The 7722-nt window shown below is 47.0% G+C and overlaps 1 long non-coding RNA gene across 8 annotated transcripts in view; it reads left to right on the top strand.

The window, feature by feature from the left end:
• LOC112129594 (uncharacterized) overlaps nt 1-7722 on the top strand; it is a 137099-nt gene that overhangs the window by 18775 nt on the left and 110602 nt on the right. For 3 of the 8 annotated variants that reach the window (XR_010138058.1, XR_010138064.1, XR_010138063.1), the window contains one exon: nt 3854-3974. The exons of the other annotated variants lie outside the window; for them this stretch is intronic. This is a non-coding gene — a long non-coding RNA (uncharacterized LOC112129594). The remainder of the gene's footprint in view (nt 1-3853; nt 3975-7722) is intronic. 8 annotated transcript variants of the gene reach the window in all.

Raw genomic sequence — 7722 nt, 5'->3', positions numbered from 1 at the left:
CCGAGATTGTGCCACTGTACTCCAGCCTGGGCAACAAGAGCGAGACTTTGTCTCAAAAAAAAAAAAAAAAATTTAGAAGTTTTCTAAAGCAAATTTTCTAAGAAAAGAGAGGGTGGAGAAGTCTCTTCCCTTACTTTCAACATGGAGAACTAAGCCTTTAATTTTTTTTTTTTTTTTGAGATAGAGTCTTGCTCTGTTGCCCAGACTGGAGTGCAACGGCACTACCTTGGCTCACTGCAATCTCCACATCCCAGGTTCAAGCGATTCTCCTGTCTCAGTCTCCTGAGTAGCTGGGATTACAGGCACGCACCACCATGCCTGGCTAATTTTTGTATTTTTGGTACAGATGGGGTTTTACCATGTTGGCTAGGCTGGTCTCGAACTCTTGACCTCAGGTGATTCCCACCCCCCTTGGCCTCTCAAAGTTCTGAGATTACAGGCATGAGCCACCGCGCCTGGCCAGTGTTTTGTTATAGTAGCCCAAACTGACTAGGAGCCTTTTGTTTTGTTTTGTTTTGAGACAGGGTCTCACTCTGTCACCCAGAATGGAGTGCAAAGGCGCCATCACGGCTCACTGCAGCCTTGCTCTCCCAGGTTCAGGTGATTATACTGCCTCAGCCTCCCCAGTAGCTGGGACTACAGGCCTGTGCCAACATGCCCGACTAATTTTTGTATTTTTTGTAGAGATGGGGTTTTGCCATGTTGCCCAAGCTGGTCTCAAACTCTTGGGCTCAAGTGATCCACTGGCCTTGGCCTCCCTCCCAAAGTGCTGGGATCACATGGGTGAGCCACCGCACCTGGCCATTTTATTTTTAAATTTTGATTTGTCCCTAACAACTACCATTTTGTTCTTATGTATGCCACAGGAAGGATCAGGGGCTTGATTTTGTCAGCACCCTTTGCAGTAGGAAAGGCCATGGAGGCACACGTGGATGCCAAATGTAAATCTTCTTCTTTCAAACTCTCGATTCCCTGCTGTCTGTGCCAGTAGCCAACTCCCACATTCCCAATACCTCTCTTTGCAGAACAATTTACCTTCTGTGTGTTTTTTTGTTTTTTTGTTTTTTTGAGACAGAATCATGATCTTGGCTCACTGCAATCTCTACCTCCCGGGTTCAAGTGATTCTCCTGCCTCAGCCTCCTGAGTAGCTGGGATTACAGGCACCCGCCACCACGCCTGGCTAATTTTTATACTTTTAGTGGAGATGGGGTTTCGTCTTGTTGGCCAGGCTGGTCTCGAACTCCTGACCTCAGCTAATCCGCCCTCCTCGGCCTCCCAAAGTACTAGGATTACAGGCGTGAGCCACCGTGCCCGGCCCAGGCTCCACTTCTAATTCTAGTTCTCTTTCAATTTCTGCCACATCTGCAGTTAGTTCCTCCAAGAAGTCTTGAACCCCTCATAGTCATCCATAAGGGTTGGAATCAACTTCTTCCAAACTCCTTTTATGTTGATATTTTGGCTTCCTCCATTGAATCATGAATTTTCTTTTTTTTTTCTTTTTCTTTTTTTTGAGACTGAGTCTCGCTCTTGTTGCCCAGGCTGGAGTACAGTGGCACAATCTCTGCTCACCGCAACCTCCGCCTCCCGGGTTCAAGCGATTCTCCTGCCTCAGCCTCCCGAGTAGTTGGGATTACAGGTGCCCGCCACCACCCCTGGCTAATTTTTGTATTTTTAGTAGAGATGGGGTTTCAGGCCAGGTGCGGTGGCTCAAGCCTGTAATCCCAGCACTTTGGGAGGCTGACACAGGCGGATCATGTGAGGTCAGGAGTTCAAGACCAGCCAGGCCAACGTGGTGAAACCCTGTCTCTACTAAAAAATACAAAAATTAGCTGGGCATGGTGGTGGGTGCCTGTAATCCCAGCTACTTGGGAGGCTGAGGCAGGAGAATTGCTTTAACCCGGGAGGTGGAAGTTGCAGTGAGCCGAGATCAGGCCACTGCACTCCAGCCTGGGCCACTCAGTGAGACTCTGTCTTGGGAAAAAAAAAGACGGGGTTTCACCATGTTGGCCAAGCTGGTCTCGAACTCCTGACCTCAAGTGATCTGCCTGCCTCAGCCTCCCAAAGTGCTAGGATTACAGGCATGAGCCATAGCGCCTGGCCTCAATCATGAATTTTCTTAATGGCATCTAAATGGTGACTCCTTTCTATAAGGTTTTCAGTTCATTTTGCCCAGATCTATCTATGGCAGCTATATAGCCTTATGAAATATATTTGTTTCTTTGTTACTTTATTGTTATTATTTTTGAAAATTTTAGAGCCAGAGTCTCTGTTGCCCAGGCTAGAGTACAGTGGTGTGATCATAGCTCACTGCAACCCTGAGCTCCTTGGTTCGAGTGGGCCTCCTGGCTCAGCCTCGTGAGTAGCTAGGACTGTGGGTGCACACCACTGCATTGGCTAATTTTTAAATTTTTTGTAGAGAGATGAGGTTGCACTATGTTATTATGTTATTCAGCTTGTTTTGAATACCTGGGCTCAAGTGATCCTCCTGCCTTGACCTCCTAAAGCACTGGGATTACAGGAATGAGCCACCATGTCTGGGCCCCTGTTTATTTTTATTTATTTATTTATTTTTTTAGACAGAGTCTTGCTCTGTTGCTCAGGCTGGAGTGCAATGGTGTGATCTTGGCTCACTGCAACCTCCTCCTCCTGGGGTCAAGTGATTCTCCTGCCTCAGCCTCCCGAGTAGCTGGGATTACAGGTGCCTGCCATCACGCCCAGCTAATTTTTGTATTTTTAGTAGAGACGGGGTTTCACCATGATGGCCAGGCTAGTCTCTAACTCCTGACCTCAGGTGATACGCCCGCCTCGGCCCTGTTTTTTAAAATAATTACAGTGAAAGGTCAAAATTACTCCTGATCCATGGGCTACAGAATGAATGATGTGTTAGCAGTCACGAAAACAGCATTAATCTCCCTGTACATCTCCATCAGAGCTCTTGGGTGACCAGGTGCATTCTCCATGAACAGTCATTTTTGAAAGGAATGTTTCTGTGAGCAGTAGGTATGAACAGTGGGTTTAAAATATTTAGTAAATCATGATGTAAGCAGATGTGTCATCCAGGCTTTGTTGTTCCATGTAAAGACGCAGGCAGAGTAGATTTAGCCAAATTCTCAAGGGCCCTAGGCTTTTCAGAATTATAAATGGGCACTGGCTTCAGCTTAAAGTCACCAGCTGCATTAGCTTCTCATGAGAGTCAGCTTGCCCTTTGAAGTCTTTTTTTATGTTGTTTTTGAGACAGAGTCTCGCTCTGTCGCCCAGGCTGGAGTGCAGTGGCACGATTTTGGCTCACTGCAACCTCCGCCTCCCGGGTTCAAGCGATTCTCCTGCCTCAGCCCCCCGAGCAGCTGGGACTACAGGCATGTGCCACCATGCCCAGCTAATTTTTGTATTTTTAGTAGAGATGGGGTTTTACCATGTTGGCCAGGCTGATCTCGAACTCTTGACCTTGTGATCCACCTGCCTCGGCCTCCCAAAGTGCTTCTTCCAATATAAGACTTTAAACTACAATGAAAATCCGTTGTTTAGTGTTGCCACCTTCTTCAATGATCTTAGCTGGATCTTCTGGATAACTTGCTGCAGCTTCTCCATCAGCACTTGCTGCTTCACCTTGCACTTTTATGTTATGGAGATGGCTACTTTCCTTAAACCTCATGAGCTAACTCTGCTAGCTTCCTGCAGCTTCCTTACCTCTCTCACCCTTAACAGATTTGAAGAAAGTTCGAGCCTTGTTCTGGATTAGGCTTGGTTTAAGGGAATGTTGTGGATGGTTTAATCTTCTATCTGGACCACTAAAACTTTCTCCATATCAGTAATAAGGCTATCTCACTTTCTTTCTTTTTTTTTTTTTTTGAGATGGAGTCTTGCTCTGTCGCCAGGCTGGAGTGAAGTGGTGCCATCTCAGCTCTCTGCAACCTTCACCTCCTGGGTTCAAGCGATTCTCCTGCCTCAGCCTCCCGAGTAGCTGGGACTACAGGTGAGCACCATCACGCCCAGCTAATTTTCATATTTTTAATAGATACCAGATTTCACCATATTGGCCAGGATGGTCTCGATCTCTTGACCTCATGATCCGCCCACCTCGGCCTCCCAAAGTGCTGGGATTACAGGCATGAGCCGCTGTGCCTGGCCAGTGAAGGCTTTTGTGATGAGTTGAAACATGGTGGCAAAGGTCAAAGGGGAAATGAGCACCTGCAAAGAGGAATCAAACCCAAGGGGCACCCTGGCTTTATAACCACACACTCTCATGGGAATGAATTCATTTCCCCGAGAATCAATCCAGGCTCATGAGAATGAGAACTCGCTACTGTGAGAAGCGTACCAAGCCACTCATGAGGGGTCCACCCCCATGACCCAAACACCTCTCACCAGGCCCTACCTCCCAACACTGCTACACTGGGGATTACATTTCCTTTTTTTTTTTTTTTTTTTTTGAGATAGGGCCTCACTCTCTTGCCCAGGCTGGAGTGCAGTGGTGCAGTCTCAGGTCACTGCAGCCTAGACTTCCCCGGGCTCAAGCGATCCTCCCACCTCAGCCTCTGTAGTAGCTGGGACTACAGGTATGTGCCACCATGCCTGGCTAATTTTGTTTTTTTGTTTTTTTTTGTAGAGACAGGATCTCACCATGTTGCCAAGGCTGGTCTCTAACGCCTTGACTCAAGCAACCTGCCCACCTTGGCCTCCCAAAGTACTGGGATTACAGGCATGAGCCACCGCTCCCAGTTGGGGATTAAATTTCAACATGACATTTGATGGGGACAAACAAAAAAAAAACCATATCAAAACCATAGCAGTGACTATAGTTAATAATAATGTATTGTATACTGGAAATTTGCTGAAGTATTCTCAGCACAATGGAAAAAAGGTAACTATGTGAGGTGATGGATATATTAATTAGCTTGATTGTGGCAATCATTGCAAAATGTAGACGTATAGTAAACATCACGTCATACACCCTAAAATAGCCAACTTTTATTTGTCAGTCATACCTCAGTAAAGCTGGGAAAAAGGCTTTGGCTGATTCTAAACAGTTCTGGTGAAACACATCATTCAGTATTGCTATGTCCTAGGCAAGGGCTGCTGATGTGCTCTTACGAGGGAATGCTGAGTGAAAGAGTATGTGTGTGTGTGGGCACACAGTGTGTTTGTGATATTACAGAGAATAGATTCAGTGGAGAGATGGAGGCAGAGTGCATTTTGGAGTGTAGCATGCCTTTTGAGAAATAGGGCTGTGAAGGTAACAAACAGAAGGCCAGAGCTGGAGATGGGTAGCCAGTAGAGCTAGTGAGACGGACGGGTTAACATGCTGGAGGCCTTGGGTGTAAGTGATGAGGGGAAGACCCTGAGGGAGGAGATAAAATCTGGAGAATGCGTGGAGGAACTGGCCTTACATCTGCATTTTCCCATCCAAGTACTAACCAGGCCTGGCCCTGCTTAGCTTCTGAGATCCGATGAGATTGGATGTGTTCAGGGTGCTATAGCCGTAGACAGATCGTGCATTCTCAGAGTGGGCAACCACATCTTAGATATTGCAATGATTCATGGCCCTCGAAAGGGTCAGAGTACACAAACACATATTAAGGGGTTAAAATTTCACAAGGTAGCAGAAGCAGGGAGCAATTAGGAAAAAATGCTTTAGGGCCAGGCGTGGTGGCTCACACCTGTAATTCTCAGCACTTTGGGAGGCTGAGGTGGGCGGATCACCTCAGGTTGGGTGTTCAAGACCAGCCTGGCCAACATGGAGAAACCCCGTCTCTACTAAAAATACAAAATTAGTCGGGCGTGGTGGTGCATGCCTGTAATCCCAGCTACTCGGGAGGCTGAGGCAGGAGAATCACTTGAACCCGGGAGGCGGAGGTTGCAGTGAGCTGAGATTGTGCCATTGCATTCCAGCCCAGGTAACAAGAGTGAAACTCTGTCTCAAAAAAAAAAAAAAAAAAAAAAAAAAAAAAAGTCATAAAGGCTCCATAAGGGGGCAATGATGGAAAAAAGTCGAGGAACATGACCTGAAGTAAGAGAGACAATTCTTCCTTCGTAATAGGAAACAAAGCAAAACAAATGGAATTGGCAGCAAATCAACTTGAAAATGACATGTGGGGAAATATCCCATTTGATGAATTGCATTTTCTCTGTGAAGTGCTTGGCAAGGATCTGGCTTCTGAGGGTCAAGGAAGTTGTAGGGGGCATTTCAGAGATAGAAGGAGAGTGGAGAAAGTTTGAATAGACCCTGAGGGCATAAGAGAGAGAGCTGAATGAGGGGCTGGGATAGGAATGCTTGGCATGGCTGAGACGCTAGGTGAAAATTGGTGATCATGAATTTACCTGTTTGTTCAAGGGTGTGATTTCTTTCTTTTTTTTTTTTTTTGAGACAGAGTTTCGAGCCCAGGCTGGAGTGCAGTAGCGCGATCTCAACTCACTGCAACCTCCACCTCCCAGGTTCAAGTGATTCTTCTGCCTCAGCCTCCCGAGTAGCTGGGGTTACAGGCATGTGCCACCATGCCCAGCTAATTTTGTATTTTTAGTAGAGATGGGGTTTCCCCATGTTGGTCAGGCTGGTCTCAAACTCCTGACCTCAGGTGATCTGCCCACCTCAGCCTCCCAAAGTACTGGGATTACAGGCATGAGCCACCGTGCCTGGTCAAGGGTGTGATTTCTCTAGTAGTACTCACTGCTCGATTGCTGACACTGGAAAAATAAAACATTGGACTCATCAGAACATCAAGGGGTGGAACAGGTACCCTGAGGCTTTGCCTGGCAGAGGCTGACAGGAGCCCCTTCCTTGTTCTTATCTCCCTAGACATCAGTGGTGGAGCAGGTATGAACACGAGCACCATTCTTATTTGTTATCAATTTGTATTTTAAGCAAACAAGATGTCAAAACAGCCCTCCTACACATACTGCGCACTGAATGGCATCTCTGAACGTCTTCCATTCACTTATTCTGGAGCTGGCTCTACTCGACATTTCCATTTTTTTTTTTTTTGAGACAGGGTCTCACTGTGTCACCCACACTGGAGTGCAGTGGTGCGATATCAGCTCACCACAACCTCCGCCTCCCAGGCTCAAGCATTCTTCTGCCTCAGCCTTCTGAGTAGCTGGGATTACAGGCATGCAAAACCATGCCCAGCTAATTTTTGTATTTTTAGTAGAGATAGGATTTCACCATGTTGGCCAGGCTGGTCTCGAACTCCTGACCTCAAGTGATCCACCTGCCTCAGCCTCCCAAAGTGCTGGGATTACAGGCGTGAGCCACCACGCCCGGCCTCTAACATTTCCGTAAAGAGATTGGAAGGCCCATCCTGGCACACCCCCCTTCAAGCCCCCACTGCTAGACTATTCTTCAGGGACACAACACCCAACCCTCCGACTCTCCTTTCAGGACCCAGCTGCAAGACCAGCCAGAGTATTTTGCATTTTTCATTCTATCTGGAAGAAGCTCAGCTAAAAGAACAGTTGAGCTGTAGGGTCCAACAGTGGGCATGAGGGGCAGCAAAACTTCACCCCTTCTCTGGGATACCCGGCAACACCCCGTCATTATTCCATGCTCTGTTTATTTTTCTCTTTGCTCTAAGGTTTACCTTGTAATCCTCCATTGTTCAAATCACTGTCACTGATTGATAGAGAATTTTCATGTCTTGCCTGCTGCTGATGGTGTCTTTGTTCCACCCTGAGCTGATCCCTATTTGGCAGCTATCATTAACACAGAGCTGGTCCATGTCACAGAC

Source organism: Pongo abelii, chromosome 19 (assembly GCF_028885655.2).
Source record: "Pongo abelii isolate AG06213 chromosome 19, NHGRI_mPonAbe1-v2.0_pri, whole genome shotgun sequence".
Taxonomy (NCBI): domain Eukaryota; kingdom Metazoa; phylum Chordata; class Mammalia; order Primates; family Hominidae; genus Pongo; species Pongo abelii.
Note: the sequence above shows the minus strand (reverse complement) of the source record. Positions and strands in the feature narration are given on the sequence as shown.